Source organism: Triticum dicoccoides, chromosome 1A, assembly GCF_002162155.2.
Source record: "Triticum dicoccoides isolate Atlit2015 ecotype Zavitan chromosome 1A, WEW_v2.0, whole genome shotgun sequence".
NCBI classification, from domain to species: domain Eukaryota; kingdom Viridiplantae; phylum Streptophyta; class Magnoliopsida; order Poales; family Poaceae; genus Triticum; species Triticum dicoccoides.
The window spans coordinates 582,390,180-582,407,604 of NC_041380.1; the positions used below are offsets into that span (position 1 = coordinate 582,390,180).

The window sequence follows — 17,425 nt, forward strand, 5'->3', positions numbered from 1 at the left end:
TGAAGTCCATAGTTCATAGTACCTTTCAGATAGCGCATAACTCTCTCAAGAGCACGCCAATGTACATCATCCGGTTTGGAAACAAACCGACTCAGTTTGCTAATAGCAAATGCAATGTCAGTCCTCGTTGTGCTTGCTAGATACTGGAGTGAACCAACAATCTGAGAGTATCTCAATTGATCTATAGATGTGCCTTTAGACTTTCGAATCAGCACACTAGGATCATATGGTGTTTGAGATGGTTTGCAGTCCAAATATCCAAAACGACTCAACACCTTCTCAACATAATGGGATTGCAGAAGTGTAATCTCACCTTCATCATCTCTCAATAGCTTGATGTTCAAGATAACATCAGCCACTCCAAGGTCCTTCATCTCAAAGTTCTGAGATAGGAAAGACTTAACTTCCTCGATCAACTTGAGATTAGTCCCAAATATCAGTATGTCATTAACTTACAAACACAGTATAACTCCTTCGCCCCCACCATAGCGATAGTATACACATTTGTCGGCCTCATTAACAACAAAGCCAACAGATGGCAACGTTTTATTAAACTTGTCATGCCATTGCTTAGGCGCTTGTCTCAGGCCATACAAAGATTTCACCAACTTACACACCTTTCCTTCCTGACCATCCATCACAAAGCCATCAGGCTGTTGCATATAGATTTCCTCCTTTAGCTCTCCGTTCAGGAAAGCCTTCTTAACATCCATCTGATGAATGAGAAGACCACGTGAGGCCGCCAACGAGAGTAATAGTCGAATGGTGGTCAGTCTGGCCACAGGTGAATAGGTGTCGAAGAAATCTTCTTCTTCTTTCTGGGCGTAGCCCTTGGCCACAAGCCTAGCCTTGTACTTTTCTATCGTACCGTCGGGCCTAAGCTTCTTCTTAAACACCCACTTGCATCCCAATGGTTTGCAACCATAAGGATGTTCCGTAAGCTCCCATGTCCCGTTAGCCATGATGGAATCCATCTCGCTACGGATCGCATCCTTCTAGTAGTCAGCTTCTGGAGATGCATACGCTTCTAAAATAGAAGTGGGATTATCCTCCACGAGGTATATGAAGAAATCATCATCAAAGGTCTTTACAGTCCTTTGTCTCTTGCCCCTACCAAGGGATTCCTCATTATCCTCCTCAGGATTTTCATCATGTGTTTGATTATAATATTCCATCGGAATGGCAGGTTCAGGAGTCTCCTTAGATTCCTGTCTAGAAGTGCTTTGTACATCTCTCATGGAGAAAATGTCCTCAAAGAATGTAGCATCTTTAGACTCCATAATTGTACCGACCTTCATGTCAGGTACCTCAGATTTCACTACTAGAAATCTATAGCCAACACTATTCATAGCATAGCCCAAATTAACACAGTGCACAATCTTTGGTCCAAGATTACGCTTTTTGGGGATCGGCACATTAACTTTCGCCAAGCATCCCCAGGTACGTAAGTACGAGAGTGTTGTCCTTCTCTTGGTCCACTTCTTGTAAGGAGTGATCTCGTTATCCTTTGTCGAAACTTTATTCAGGACATGACATGATGTCATTATAGCCTCCCCCCACCATGCCTTGGATAAACCCGATGTATCTAACATGGCGTTAACCAAATTAGTTAGAGTATGGTTTTTCCGCTCAACAACCCCGTTTGACTGGGATGAGTAGGGAGGCGTCCTCTCGTGAATAATGCTGTGTTCCGCACAAAAGGCATCAAACTCTTTCGAGAAGTACTCTCCCCCACGATCTGACCGAACTCGTTTAATTTTCTTTTCAAGTTGATTCTGAACTTTTGCCTTATAGATTTGGAAGGAGTGTAGAGCCTCATCTTTAGTATTTAACAGATACACATAGCAATATCTAGTGGAATCATCTATCAAAGTCATGAAATATTTCTTTCCACCTTTAGTCAACACACCATTTATCTCACAAAGATCAGAATGTATGAGTTCCAGTGGCGCCAAGTGTCTCTCCTCTGCTGCCTTGTGAGGCTTGCGAGGTTGCTTAGATTGCACACACGAATGGCACTTAGAACCTTTGGCTAAAGTGAAACTCGGGATTAAATTCGATTTTGCTAGCCGCATCATAACACCGAAACTAATGTGACAAAGACGTGAATGCCATACTTCAGATTCATTAACACTCAAATGAATATTGTTCACGACTTTATTACATAGATCTGCAAGAGAAAGGCGGAACCTGCCTCCGCATTCATAACCCTTTCCAACAAATAGTCCATATTTCATAACAACTAATTTATTAGACTCGAATACCAACTTAAACCCTTCTCTACATAGAAGGGATCCACTAACGAGGTTCTTCTTGATGGCGGGGACATGCCGCACGTTCTTCAGCTGCACGATCCTTCCTGAAGTAAACTTCAGATCGACTGTCGGGGATATACCCCGCGGCGTAAACCGGCCGGAAGTATAACTCGGCCGGACTAGGCGTTTCATTGGTAAACCTCCAGAGGATTGGCGGTTTACGTGATTGGCGGTTTACATGTCTGACGGTTCACGTGTCTGGCGGTTCACTGGTATGACGATTCACGAACCTGAAGACTCATTGGTGACCCGGCGCGTGTTCCAGATGGATGACAAGGCCCAAGGCCCAGCAGGCCGGTTTATGTTAATGGTGGGCTGGTTTAAGAGGAAAGGCATGAGGAACATTTATCTTACAAGGATTTAAGACCTGGACTTGTATCCGGTTTGTATTAGAGATAGACTAGTCCTAATCCTAATAGGACTCTACATGTAACCCGCCCCTCCAACATATATAAGGAGGGGCAGGGCTCCCCAAAAGGGACAAGATTCACAAGTTCCACAAGTTGGACAAGTTAGGTTTAGACAATAGCTCTCGAGATAGAGCACTCTTGTAACCGTGATCATCATCATCAATATCAATGAAGCAGGATGTAGGCTTTTACATCCACCGTGAGGGGCCGAACCTGGGTAAAACATCGCGTCTCTCGTCCCGCTCAACCCCTCTCAAGCTACCACATAGGTGTGTTGGCCTCGCGACTAAGTCCTGACACCTAGGACATCTGCCGTGACAATTCCACGACAGTTGGCGCCCACCGTGGGGCCTACGCACGGTGGTGATGAGTTCTTGGTGGGATCTCTCCCAGGGATCGAGAAGGCCGCAAATTTTTCCGGATGAAGAAGAGCTGGATTGGATCGGTCTAGATTCACAATCCGTGGTAAAAAAAAGAGGAAATCAGGGTTGCGGTCTGTTCGCTGCTGTAAATCGCCAAGGTTGACAGGATCGTATCCGCCGCAACCAAAAACACATTGCAATAATCCATCAAAAATTGCGGTGCCGCTACTCTCCATGTCGCGACACCAGGGATCAACCAAATTGTTGCTGCCTGTACTGCATCAAGCCATCAAATTGCCAAAGTCCCGAAGGACCCAGTAAACAGCGTAATGACTGACTACTCAGCTCGCTTTCGATTACGACGACCCGGAGGAAGACTCGGATTCGCTTGGCAAGTCGCCGCGCCATCCCACCTCTGCCTCTGCGGGTCTCCGCCTCGCTTGAGTCTCTACCAAGTCACCGGTTCCCGCAGTGGATCCACGGCCTGGTGCCTTCTCAAGCCATTGTCTGCTTCTAAACCGCCCCCACAGGCCTCGCCTCATAGGCCCTCTTCTGCTACGGCCGTGGCCTTGCATGACCGGCGCTCATCCGAGTCGACGCCCCAAGTTGCCATGACCTGCCGGCCACGCCTATTGAGTCGCTACGGTCTGCTTCGAGCCGGATTCGCCGCCACTGCTACAGGATACGATTCTTTCCTGAGGCAGTACGGATATGACCCAAAGAAGAACTCGGGCCGCGTTTCCGAGACCGACTGTTGTACGCCTCGGCTACGGAGCCACGGCTTCACTCCAACCCGTCGTCCCCACGGCCATCGATCCGCCGTCTCGCGCTTGAGCCACCGGACTCCGCCTCCATGGCTTTATGCCTTACCGCCGGAGCGAGCGCTGGGTCGTTCCACCGTGAACTGCCGCACCTCCATAGCCAGACCACGCCGAGCCGCCCGTCGCCGCGTCTCTGCTCCCCCGGCGCGCTCCCTCCGAGTCGCCAGCTGCCAACCACCGCTAAGATACGCAGCCGGGTCTTCGAGCGCCGTTCTCCACCTCTATAAATCACTGACCAAGATTTCTGTTGGGAGTCACCACGCCTTCTCCACCGCAGAGCCGACCTCCAGCCACCCCGCCAGTGCATCCTATCCAGGGAGTCGCCAAGCTCCTCCGTCCAATCGTCACATCGCCGCCTCACTGCTGCTATTGATCGCTTCGCCGATCGCGTCGGGTTCACAACCGCCACCTGCTAGTCGCCACCTTGCCGAGTCACCGTTGGGCCTCGCCTTGATGTGGAGATCAATTAAATCCAAGAAACAAAGTGCTACGCACAGTGGAGCAGACGAAGATCCCAGTTGAGAGTGTACTGCCAGCAAGACCTCCAAGAAAGCTCTCACAAGGGACAAACTGTCACATGAAAAATCAGTACGCAGCAAAAACATGCACTGAGACAACCTCAAACCAGGTGCTATCTCTTCCATATATTTTATCAGCATGGGTTAAATTTTTGAAAACGATTACTATGGTTTGTGATATTTTTTCGCAGGATCAATATTCATTACAAAGGTGTGTATAAGGGACGCGCGCTTACATCACTTTTTACTAGCAATTATCCACACCGCGGCCGGCTCACCTGTCTGCGCCGGTTTACATACACTTGCTGGGATTGCGCCCGCGATAAACTCGCCGTCCGTACGGCTTACCGTGCCCGCAATTAACTTGCCCGACCATATGGAGCATTACTATATCATCTATCGTTCACAAACGTCAGGTGATATCCATCCAAATTTTATTTATTAGCACATGTTGTTTTTGTCAAAGAACAAGTCTATATTTGCCTTGGTGTGCAATATTGTTTATGCAGGGCAATTATTTATGACAAAAAAATGATATTATACCTCGGAGATTGAGGCACGCCAACATCTTTTGGCACGGGTGGTCGTCGTTACTCGGCGAACTCCCGTGCCGGTTTACAACGCCGTGGCCGTCTCTCGCGGCCGCACCGGTTCACAGCGACACAGACAACTCGCCCGTCCACCCTCGCGGCCGGTTCACGCGTCCGCGCCGGTCTACAACGTGGAGGACAATTTGCTCGTCCGCGCCGGTTTACAACACCGGGCCGGCTCATCTGCTTAGCTCCCGCGGCCGACTCACCTGTGAGTAATTTCAGCTTCACCCGGTGATCATCAACTCCGTGGTGATAATCTCTGACCTGACGCATCAAGTGAAATCCATCCAGTATATTTTTATATTATATATTGCTTTCTTTTAAAAAAGAGGAGCCATTACTTTGTCTTGCAAGTTCTTCAATGTAGGACAAATTAAATCACAAAGCTCTGAAGCTCTCAAATCCGGTTTAAGAATTTCCGGTTCAAAAAGGAATTAACTTCTCGCAAGTTCGAGTTTAAGAGGCCGTCAGAAAATTTCCGGGTCATCAGAAAGTATTCTGGTTTACAATCCGGTCCAAGGGAAAGATGTCTTCCATGAAGCTTTGAAGCTCTCAATATCCGGTTTAACATCCGGTTCAAGAAGGATTTATCTCTTGCAAAAAGTTAAAGGGTGCCAAAGAGGACCTGCTGCCATGATGCGCGGTTCAAATATGGGTATCATGCCTTATTGGCTTATCATATTCTTGATCACTTGGGGGCTTTGGTCGTATCCGAACCATAGTCACACCTCTTGATCGGCGCAATGCCACAATATCACTTGGGGGCTTGGTCGCGTCCGAACCATAGCAACGCCATTTGGTAGGCGGAAATCCACGACATCACTTGGGGACTTGTGGTCACGTCTGAACCATAGTCATGCCTCTTGATCGGCCTAGTGCCATAGCATCACTTGGGGGCTTTGGTCGAACCCGAACCATCCCTACACCTCTTGATCGGTGTAATGCCAATGCATCACTTGGGGACTTGTGGTCACGTCTGAACCATAGTCACGCCTCTTGATCGGCCTAAGGCCACAGAATCACTTGGGGGCTTGGTCGAACCCGAACCATTGCCACACCTTTTGATCGGCATATAATGCCATTGTTTCATTTAGGGACCTGGCTGACTTGAACCATAGCTACGCCTATCGGGGGCTTGGTCGTGTCCGACCGTGGTAACGCCATTTGATCGGCTCAATAGCCTCTTTTTGCAAATGGTTTTATCATTCCCTTTGTTTGAAATTTGCTTTGATAAATATTTCCTTTTACTTCTGTTGCGTTTTTAAACCGACATTGTTAATCCAGTTCGACTGTCAATTACAAATTGGCGGAACACGGTCAAATCTTAATCCGGAGACTATCTGCCCGGTTTGAATTTATGTTACCATCTTATTATGGAGTAAACCAGTGTTCGTTAACCCGGCTTGACCTTCAACTACAAGTTGTCAGTACATGACCAATTATAATCCGGCGATTATTAACCCGGTCCGGTTCGACTACAAGTCGCCAGTATTATATATGGATAATCCGGTGTCTATCATAACCCGGTACGGTTTTATCATAAACCGGCACAATAAGGAAAGAGTTATCAGTACTCGAGATTGGGGTTCACCTTTACTACAAAAAGTTGGTAAAACCAACAATGTGATTCAATGTCACGGGTATGATATATTTCATATTTGATTATTCTTAAGTGCAGCCTTGGTTATAAACCCGGGCTATATGTTGGGCGTTATGACCCGTCCGGCGGTAAACCACCAGGACACTTTAAACTTGTTGTATGCAGAAACAGGTTGAATAAAGCATAATTACAAATCACCAGTGTTTATTGAACCGGCCTGGCTTTGGACTATAAGTCGCCAGTATATATTTGGATTGCGCCATTGGAATTATGCGCTTATAAATCATTGGGTATATTATTCAAATAGCCAACATGGCTAGATTTTTATTATGGTTATCAATAACCAGTATTATGATTAAGGTTTTCAAAGTCGCTTTAGCGCAATGGCTATCATATTATCAATAGATATGATTTATTCTACAATTGAAGGAATAGTCTCGAGTTGCTGCAGGATTACGACCCGGCACTTGGGAGCTACATTATTTCAGTTGAAATTACATCAAATACACAAGTCTCATGTCGCTGCAAGCATGCACCATGACACTTGGGGGCTAATGCAAAGTCATTTTTTGCTCACCTTATTGAAGACCCGACTCTTCACATTGTAATGAGCCGGCCCTTGGGGGCTACCAATTGCTCCTGTCAACAATTCAAGGTACACAAGTTTTCGTCCATAATATTGAAAGATCCATTGCTCAGTTGGTAAAGCACAAAGCTCTTAACCTTGTGGACGTGGGTTCAAACCCTACGATGGAAGCTACATTACAAGATGTTATTTTCATTGAAGTATATATCAAGTCCCGGTTCAGTATTATCTTACTAAGCCGGCCCTTGGGGGCTACACATCACTGCTAAAATCTACATAATTATATTTACAAAGTTCCTGCTCATTATTGCATAATGACCCGACCCTTGGGGGTTACACTGATTGAAGTTTTTATAAGCAATTACAAGTCCCAGGTCGCTGCAAGCATGACAACCCGGCACTTGGGGGCTACATATATGGAGTATTCAGTTTTTAGATGAACAAACCGGATTTCTTCAAGGTTGAAACACTTATTGGAGCAAGTCTTAAGTTATCACTATGTTCTCCTCTTAAGACTTGGGGGCTACAGGTATTATGCATATAAAGGAGGAACATCTTCATTTTATCAGTTTTGAGCGAATCAGGAAGATCAGTTACATGACCCGGTGTCGACAACAATTATGACCCGGTGCCGTCAATATTTGTAAACCGGTAATGATAAACTGGCAAGTTCAAGTCTTATACCGGCACAATTTACATTCTCAAACCGACAAGTTTTACATCTTCAAACCGGCTGAATATCAGATAAGTATTTCAAAACCCATATTTCTTAAACCGGCGCTTTGGGAGCTGAATCAAAGGAGTTATTCTTCACAATATTTCTGTGACAAACCAATGTCGGAAAATTGATTATGAAGCTGGTCTATTGACCCGGACTTCCCAGAAGGAGGAAATAACAAGGACTTAAGGGTGATCAGGTACTGGTTTACAAGAATTCTTAACCCAGAGCATAACCTGTCAAATTTGTTCTTGTGTTTATTTTTGCAGCATAAGTTTACCATGGATAAATCCAAAGCTAAACTTGAGGGCTAATGTCGGGGATATACCCCGCGGTGTAAACCGGCCGGAAGTATAACCCGGCCGGACTAGGCGTTTCATTGGTAAACTGCCAAAGGATTGGCGGTTTACATGTCTGGCGGTTCACGTGTTTGGCGGTTCACTGGTATGACGATTCATGAGCCTGAAGACTCATTGGTGACCCGGCGCGTGTTCCAGATGGATGACAAGGCCCAAGGCCCAGCAGGCCGGTTTATGTTAATGGTGGGCCGGTTTAAGAGGAAAGGCATGAGGAACATTTATCTTACAAGGAGTTAAGACCTGGACTTGTATCCGGTTTGTATTAGAGATAGACTAGTCATAATACTAATAGGACTCTACATGTAACCCACCCCTCCAACATATATAAGGAGGGGGAGGGCTCCCCAAAAGGGACAAGATTCACAAATTCCACAAGTTGGACAAGTTAGGTTTAGACAATAGCTCTCGAGATAGAGCACTCTTGTAACCGTGATCATCATCATCAATATCAATGAAGCAGGATGTAGGCTTTTACCTCCACCGTGAGGGGCCGAACCTGGGTAAAACATCGTGTCTCTCGTCCCGCTCAACCCCTCTCAAGCTACCACATAGGTGCGTTGGCCTCGCGACTAAGTCCTGACACCTAGGACATCTGTCGTGACAATTCCACGACATCGACCATGCCAACACCAAGAACAGAAGCACTCGCGTCATTCCCCATCAGTACGGACCCGTGACCTGTGGCCTGGTAAGAAGAAAACAATGAAATGTCAGCACACACATGAACACCTACACCTGTGTCAACCCACCAATCGGTGGACGGTCAAACTGAAAATACAGCAAATAAATTACCATACCCAGAAGCACCACTCTCATTGTTGCTCACAATCATATTGACAGACTTGGAGTCCTGCCCTTGCTTCTTATACTTGTTTGGGCACTTGTTGGCCCAATGTTCAAGCGAACCACAAGTAAAGTAGCCCTCATCCTTCTTGTTCTTCTTGAAGGTCTTCTTACCCTTCTTCTTAAAGTTGGCACTCTGTTGGACACCGTTCTTTCCCTTGGGCTTGTGGGAATTGGAGTTCTTCTGATGCACCATGTTGGCCACAGAAGTTCCTTCGACCCCTTTTCCGTGCGAGTCCTTTGCCCTTGAATTCTTCTCAACACTCAGATGTCCAATGACATCCTCCACAGAGAATTCACGCCTCTGATGTTTCAGAGTGGTGGAAAAGTTCCTCCAGGAATTGGGAAGCTTAGCGATTATGCAGCCCGCGACAAACTTGCCCGATAACTCGCACTTAAGAAGCTCAAGCTCCTTAACAATGCATATTATCTCATGAGCCTGCTCCAATACAGGACGGTTTTCAACCATCTTGTAATCATGGAACTGCTCTATAATATACATCTCGCTCCCTACATCGGCAGCCCCGAACTTAGATTCGAGCGCCTCCCACAAGTCCTTGGCAGACCGCACATGCAAATATGCGTCAACCAGCTTATCTCCAATCACGCTCAGAACTGCCCCGAGGAACACGACAGTGGCCTCCTTGAACGCCTTCTCCTGTTCAGGAGCGATCGTTCCTGTGGGAGTCACCCCGGCGACCCAGAACACGTTCATGGCCGTGAGCCATAAGGTGGTTTTAGTCTGCCAATGCTTAAAGTACGTCCCTATTCAGTGCAGCAGCAAAACCAGAATTCGAAAAACTCCTACACAAATTAGGTTTTTGGATTGATAAGAAATTAGGCAGTTTTCCGATTAAATTAATCCATGAATAAATCATGAGCATGACATGGACAGCATTGATAACACACTGATTACGATCTAACAGAGCATGTACTACGCATATAGTAGAAACATCTACGCATATCGCTAGTACTGCTACAACAGAAAGAAACACGAGAGGGATAAATGTTGTGTACCCTCCAATCGACCACGTAGCGGTGGTGGCGGCGGCAGCAGCCGCGGCATCCTCGGCGGCCTTCTTGTCGGCCTCGGCCTTCTCAGCGGCTGCACGGTCGGCGTCGGTCGACATGGTGATGACGAAGGTGATGCGGACGTAGATGAACAGAAGCGAGCAGTCGCGTAATCGCTACCCAAAAACCTAATCGCCCCTCTCCCGTACAGGATCTGGAGAAGTGGGGTTTCGGAGGCCTGCTCCCCCGTCAATCGTGTACGCGGTGAACAGGACGGAGTCGCCGGCGGCAGCAGCAGCAGAGGAATGACGTGGGCGTGGAGGAGGAGATGCGTTCTGTTTCGTGGCGGCTAGGGTTGGCAGCGTCCCACATATATACTGACCGGCAAAAAGAAGCGCATAGGAGTGCGCTCGGCTCGGCTCAATCCCTCAACCCACGCCGCGCTGCGCCGCGGCGAGCGGAGGAGGAGGAGTGCGCGAGGGTCTCATCTCTTCTCAAGCTCCAATAGCATGATGGAGAGGATCCCTTATAAACCACTCCAACTCTCCTTTCACTTCTGGGGTGGGACTAAACTTCCCACCACCTTGTCATGCCACCTACATGGACCCTTAGAGATCAAATCTGAAATTGTCATATGGGCTCTAGGCCCATCTCATATTTCAACAGCTGCCTACTACGAAGATGAACTCCGTTTCCTCCCGATCTCCTATATCCTCTCCGACTACCCAGGCCCGGCCCAGCGCGTCTCGCTCTACCGCAGGTTCCTCCCCGACGAGATCGACGGCTGGTTCTGCTCTGGGTCCCTCTCCGGCCTCCAGCACCTCGAGGTCGTCAACCTGGAATGGGACCACCAATTGCCGCTGCCATCGCACGCGCTGATCCGCTTCGCGCCCACACTCCGGCTACTCAGCCTCAACCACTGTCGATTCCCCGACCTGGGCGTGCCATCGAGTTTTCCGCACCTCAAACAGCTTTTCATGCATGATGTCGGTATCTCGGATAACCATCTCCAAAGCATGATCACTGGATGCGTCGTTCTGGAAAGTGTTTCACTGCACATCATGAGTTTTGGTCGCCTTTGCATCACATCGTTGACTCTCCACCTTGAAACCTACTTGCAGGGCCTTCAGTTCAGCGTCCCATAGAAAGAAATTAAGTCCAGGAGTAATCATCATTCCCTTCAACTGGTACGTTTTACTCAAAACATGACTTGACTATATAGCTTGTTCATTCCCAGCTAGAAAGTGTGCACCTGAAAGAGTGTTCCAGGATTACCTTCCCTGAAAAAATAGAAACCCATTATTATTGGAGGGAGAAAACGCGGGGCAATCTTCCTTGAGTATGTTTCGAAGTCAATGTACCCGAACCTCGGAAATTTCTTCCATACTTATGAATATTTCTAGGTTCTAAGGATGCAGCATCGGTGCTTGGTTAAATTCTGGTTGCAAAATATTGGATGTGTATTTGGCTACCTGGTCCTCTCAGATATCTGAATTCTGAACGTGAAATATTCCCAGTTTAGTGTTGCGCTGATAGTTATGAATCTTATGATGGTTACAATTCTGAACGCAATCTCCTACGTGCTCTAGCAATTCTAGTAGTCTCAGATGCAGTCCAGTCACAAGTGAACTTCGGCCAAGCTTTGTGCAACAAGCAGGCAGGGCCTATAATACATACATAAAGACAGACAGAGAACTAGATAGCCAACCAACATCTAACACACATCAAAATTAAGCAACTTTGATTCAACTTGTTGAAACCAGTACATCAAACGCAGACATATTACAAAAGATGCATAACTCAATTCAATTATTTTTTTCAAATCGCATGGAAACAATAACATGGATCTGCTAGGGGAAGAGTCAAATAAAATTCAGGGACCCACGCTTCCACAGCAGCAAAAAAATAAACACACACCTACTCCTTGTTTGTTCTACTCAAGAAACAACCCAACAGGAAGGGAGGCAGGCAAACAGATTTAGGAAACAACAAGCAAAGCGCCTTGAATACAATTGATCTACTCAACAAATTCGCTTCAGGTACGTGGTATGTCGCTCAGGGAATACACGTTTTTCATAGAAATTATACAATTGCAATTTATTTGCAGTAGCATTCCTTTATCGGCTTCGGTTAAAAGTTACAGTTAGATGGTATGCTTCTGTAGATAGCATGCAAGGAAAGGAATACTGAGGCAAGCGTTCAAGTCCGAGTCTGCCAGTATCTTATCCAGAGAAACACAAGAATGTGGTTCACTGAGCCAACAGGAATATTACGAGCAGTATACACCTGAGGTGTACTTCAAGCCGGACAAGGTGGCCATGGTGTGCATCGGGAACCTACCCTATGACATTGTGCTCTTTGGGTTGGCTGGAATCGTCGTGTGGTTGGAGGTGAGCCTTATGAATTAGCTCTTCATTGTCCTTGTCTGTCATTGATATGTGAAAATAATGCCTCAAATTCCTGATTCATCTGAAGTGTATGCGCACTAAGAAATAGACCTGCAATTATTGTGCCAACATCACATAGTTTTGGACTTCCCCTTATGGCTGCTCTGTGAGCTTGTGCGATATGTTTAGGTTGCAGTTGGTAGCTGTATGATCTTATTTTGACCGATGTTTGTGTTGTGTGTCAATAGCTCTTATCCGAGTCATGTCTAGCTAGCCACTTGGATTGGCATTAAATCATTATACCCCTTAATTTGTCAGGAGTGCAGTACGTTCTGCTATATTTGTTTCGCCAGTGTTGTTGGTACTTGGGAGGCAGTTAGACAATACAGTTATTAGGACATGTATGTGTTGTCTCTGTTCTTAAACACCGTCTCTGCTTTGGTTCTGTGCAGATCATTCACGATAGGAAAACCAGCAAGAGCCGTGCAAATGGGTTTGTCACTATGAGTACCATTGAGGAGGCCGAGAAGGCCATCGATATGCACAATCTCCGCGTGAGTATATTGGATAAGTGATAACCTGTTGCGGCTAGTATCCTCAAGTTAGAAGGGACCTGTTCTCCTATGATAAGTGCCGCTTGTGTGTTCATAGTTGACCATGTATATGATTGCAGTACCGGTGGAATGTTGCTACCTCTTGAACATTGCGTTGGTTTTCCCTTGAAGAGAAAAGGGTGATGCAGCAAAGTAGCGTAACTATTTCCCTCAGTTTTTGAGAACCAAGGTATCAATCTAGTAGGAGGCTACCCGCGAGTCCCTCGCACCTACACAAACAAATAAATCCTCGCAACCAACGCGATAAGGGGTTGTCAATCCCTACACGGTCACTTACGAGAGTGAGATCTGATAGATAAGATAAGATAATATTTTTGGTATTTTTATGATAAAGATGCAAAGTAAAATAAAAGCAATGAAAATAACTAAGTGTTGGAAGACTAATATGATAGAAAATAGACCTGGGGGCCATAGGTTTCACTAGTGGCTCTCTCAAGAACATAAGTATTTTACGGTGGGTGAACAAATTACTGTTGAGCAATTGACAGAATTGAGCATAGTTATGAGAATATCTAAGGCATCACGTCCGAGACAAGTAGACCGACGCCTGCCTGCATCTACTACTATTACTCCACACATCGACCGCTATCCAGCATGCATCTAGAGTATTAAGTTCATAAGAACAGAATAACGCTTTAAGCAAGATGACATGATGTAGAGAGATATTCATGCAATATGATAAAAACCCCATCTTGTTATCCTTGATGGCAATAATACAATACGTGCCTTGCTTCCCTAATGTCATTGGGAAAGGACACCGCAAGATTGCTAAGCACTTCTCCCATTGCAAGAAAGATCAATCTAGTAGGCCTTACTGTAACATCCCAAATTTCCAATTTGGAATGTTATACATTAGATCATCATTGCATATCATATTTTATTTTGCATTTTGGTTGATCCTAGAAATTCTACGCAACTCAATGACCCACGGAGAGAGTTGGGGATTTCGTTATTTTCATATTTGAGTTTTCTCAAATTTTGAGAATAGGATCATTTGATTTTATTTATTTTATCATCAATTATTTCTATTACAAAAATATGAGAGAGGGAATAAAATGACTTTCCCAAAATAAAGAAATATTGAGGATCAAATAATAAAATCAAATAAGATTTTATTTCGGAGTTTTTCGGTGTTTTATTTGAATTTAGGAAAAATGTGCGTTTCTCAAAATTGCATTTAGGTCCCAAATAAATGTTCACCTTGTGCGGCTTGATTTTAGAAGCCCGTGAAAATTTATTTCAGAATTTTTGGAGTCTGTTTAGTATTTCTTTTTATTTTTATTCTGCGTGTAATATATATATATATAAAACGCGCACCGACCTAACCGGGCCGTGTCCGCCTGGGACTCTGGCCCGGCAGGCTTTATAAGCCGGGGCAACCCACCCGGGGCAAACCCTAAGCCGCCCCAGCCCTAGCCGCCGCTGCCATCGCCGCCGCCCCGGCGCCGCCGCCCGCTGCCGCCGACCCGCCGCCCGAGGTCCGCCGCCGCCTCGAAATCCGCACCGGTTTTTTTTCGAAAAACCGTTCGGTTTTTCCATCAGTTTTTCCGTCGTTTTTTTTCTAGTTTCGGTTTTTTTAAATAGATCGGTTTTTCCGGTTTATTTAAATAGTGAGCGCTCGTCCGTTCGTTCGTTCTAGCGAACGTTCGTCGTTTTTCTTTTTCTCGGATTAAATCCGCGATTTTTCTGATCGCGATTCCTGATCTAATTTTCGTTTTAGTATAACTTTTCGCTCGTTTATCGGAATCAGGCGATTCAAGCGCCTGGAGTTTCGTCTCGAAACCCTCTATCCGTTTAACCAACTTAAACAAGATTTTGCTATTGTAAAATATGCCCTAGATTCATATTAGTAGAACGAAGTTGTTTTCTTTCGCCGTTTGACTTTCGTTGTTTCGTTCGATTTGATTCTTTTTGCCAACCGGAGTTCTTAAGTTGAACCTTCTGGTTAGATCTCTTATTTGCGTTTTACCCGTGCATTAGATGAGTACTTATTGTATGCTTGTTTGTTTGTCTGCGATAGAATACCCGGAGTGCGCCGCTTGTTACTTCGAATCTCTAGGTTTCCCGGATCATCAGCAAGGCAAGTAACACTTTGATCATATTTTTCCTACTACCCAGTTTTATTGCATTAGATCAATCGTCACACATTGCATGATTAGGATCTAATTAAATTGTGGGATGGGAAGTAGTTGAGGTAGTACCTATTACCTGTTTATTATCAAACCTTTGGGAGTTACTTCTACGTTTGCTTATTATGCCATGCTAAGCTAGTAGACGTGGATTGGGTGAGTGATATCCATGACAGATGTGAGTTTGTTAATTAATGGTTTATCTAAGGTGGCAACTTAAACACACATCTGGGTGGATTGAGGCACCTGGGTATTGCAGGACTTGCCTGTTTTCTTTTGGACCGCCACCCAGGCTCAAAGGGATCATGAGACTATTCATACTAGAAACTTCCGTGTGCAGCCACAAGCTATTATGGGCTCTAGCATAGTTGACTAAGTCGTGCGAACTCTTACAGTGGTAGACTAGCAGATGTAGGGGATGTAGGTGGTACGGTCTACCCGATCGTAAGGTGCTAGCGCTTCTGAAAGACTATGTCTCGGTCATCCGTCTTCTCAAACACCATGTAGTGCGAGAAACCAAACGGAGGCGATCGAGTCTTGTGGGGAAAAGTGCGCAAACCTCTGCAGAGTGTAATAAATTAATCATGGTTAGCCGTGTCCCCGGTTATGGACAACTTGAGTATCTAGTACCTGGATTATCATGTGAATCTCAACATGTTACTCTAAATTAATTTTGTTGGGTTATGTTTAATGATGATGTTTAATTGGGACTGAGAATGCTGTCAACCATTCTCAATGTTTAACAACTACCATGATAGTAAATAAATTTATTCCTTTGAAGTAGGGAAAAATTGGCTTTATGCAAAACTGTAACCATAGAGCTTTCAACCAGCCAAATATGCATATAGTATAGCTGTTTGATTCCATTATTCTCTATGTGCTACCTTGCCAGCATATTCCATGTGCTGACCCGTTTCGGGCTGCAACGTTAATGTTGCAGACTTTTCAGACGATGATTAAGGAGTTTTAGGTCGTAGTTCTATACTCCGTGATGTCGTTGGAGTTGATGGACTCACTTATCTTCCAAGCCTTCCATTGTTATCGTTATTAGATGGCCTTAAGCCATAGTTATTGTAATAAGTTCTCTATTGAGACACTCGATGTAATAAGTGTGTGATTGCTACTCTGTTATAAATCCTGCGAGTACTGTGTGGTGTCAGCATTACTGATCCAGGGATGACACCGGAGCATAGAGATCAGACTGTTTGAGGTCTGGTCGCTACAGAGATGGTATCTGAGCTAGGTTATACAGAAAAGAATTCAGAAGATTCTAATATTGTTCATAGATAAACTTGATCATAAACCCACAATTCATCGATCTCAACAAACACACTGCGAAAAGAAGATTACATCGAATAGATCTCCACGAGAGAGGGGGAGAACATTGTATTGAGATCCAAAAAGAGAGAGGAATCCATCTAGCTAATAACTATGGACCTGAAGGTCTAAGGTAAACTACTCACACTTCATCGGAGAGGCTATGGTGTTGATGTACAAGCCCTCCGTATCGATGCCCCCTCCGGAACAGGCCCCAAGATGAGATCTCGTGGATACAGAAGGTTGCGGCGGTGGAATTAGGTTTTTGGCTCCGTTTCTGATCGTTTGGGGGTACGTAGATATATATAGAAGGAAGGAGTACGTCGGTGGAGCAACATGGGGCCCATGAGGGTGGAGGGCGCGCCTGGGGGGGAGGTAGGCGTGCCCCCTGCCTCGTGGCTTCCTGGTGGCTTTCTTGACGTAGGGTCCAAGTCCTCTGGATCATGTTCGTTCCGAAAATCACGTTACCGAAGGTTTCATTCCGTTTGGACTCCGTTTGATATTCTTTTTCTGCGAAACTCTGAAATAGGCAAAAAAACAGCAATTCTGGGCTGGGCCTCCGGTTAATAGGTTAGTCCCAAAAATAATATAACAGAGAATAATAAAGCCCAATATTGTCCAAAACAGAAGATAATATAGCATGAAGCAATCAAAAATTATAGATACATTGCAGACGTATCAAATGTCTTCCCCCAGATTGCATTTGCATATTTTTTTCCCTTTTTCCAAAAAGGAGGATGTCCCCGGGCCTCTGCAAGATGCAACACAGCCAATACGCATACCTTTCCTGTAGTAGGCTCCTGTGCTAATATGATGTGGTACTGGATTCTGGTTTACATACA

General features: G+C 45.4%; 1 pseudogene; it reads left to right on the top strand.

Moving 5' to 3' along the window:
- Positions 1-13,098, top strand: part of LOC119356107 — a 46,571-nt pseudogene extending 33,473 nt beyond the window's left edge.
- The last annotated feature ends 4,327 nt before the right edge of the window (positions 13,099-17,425 follow it).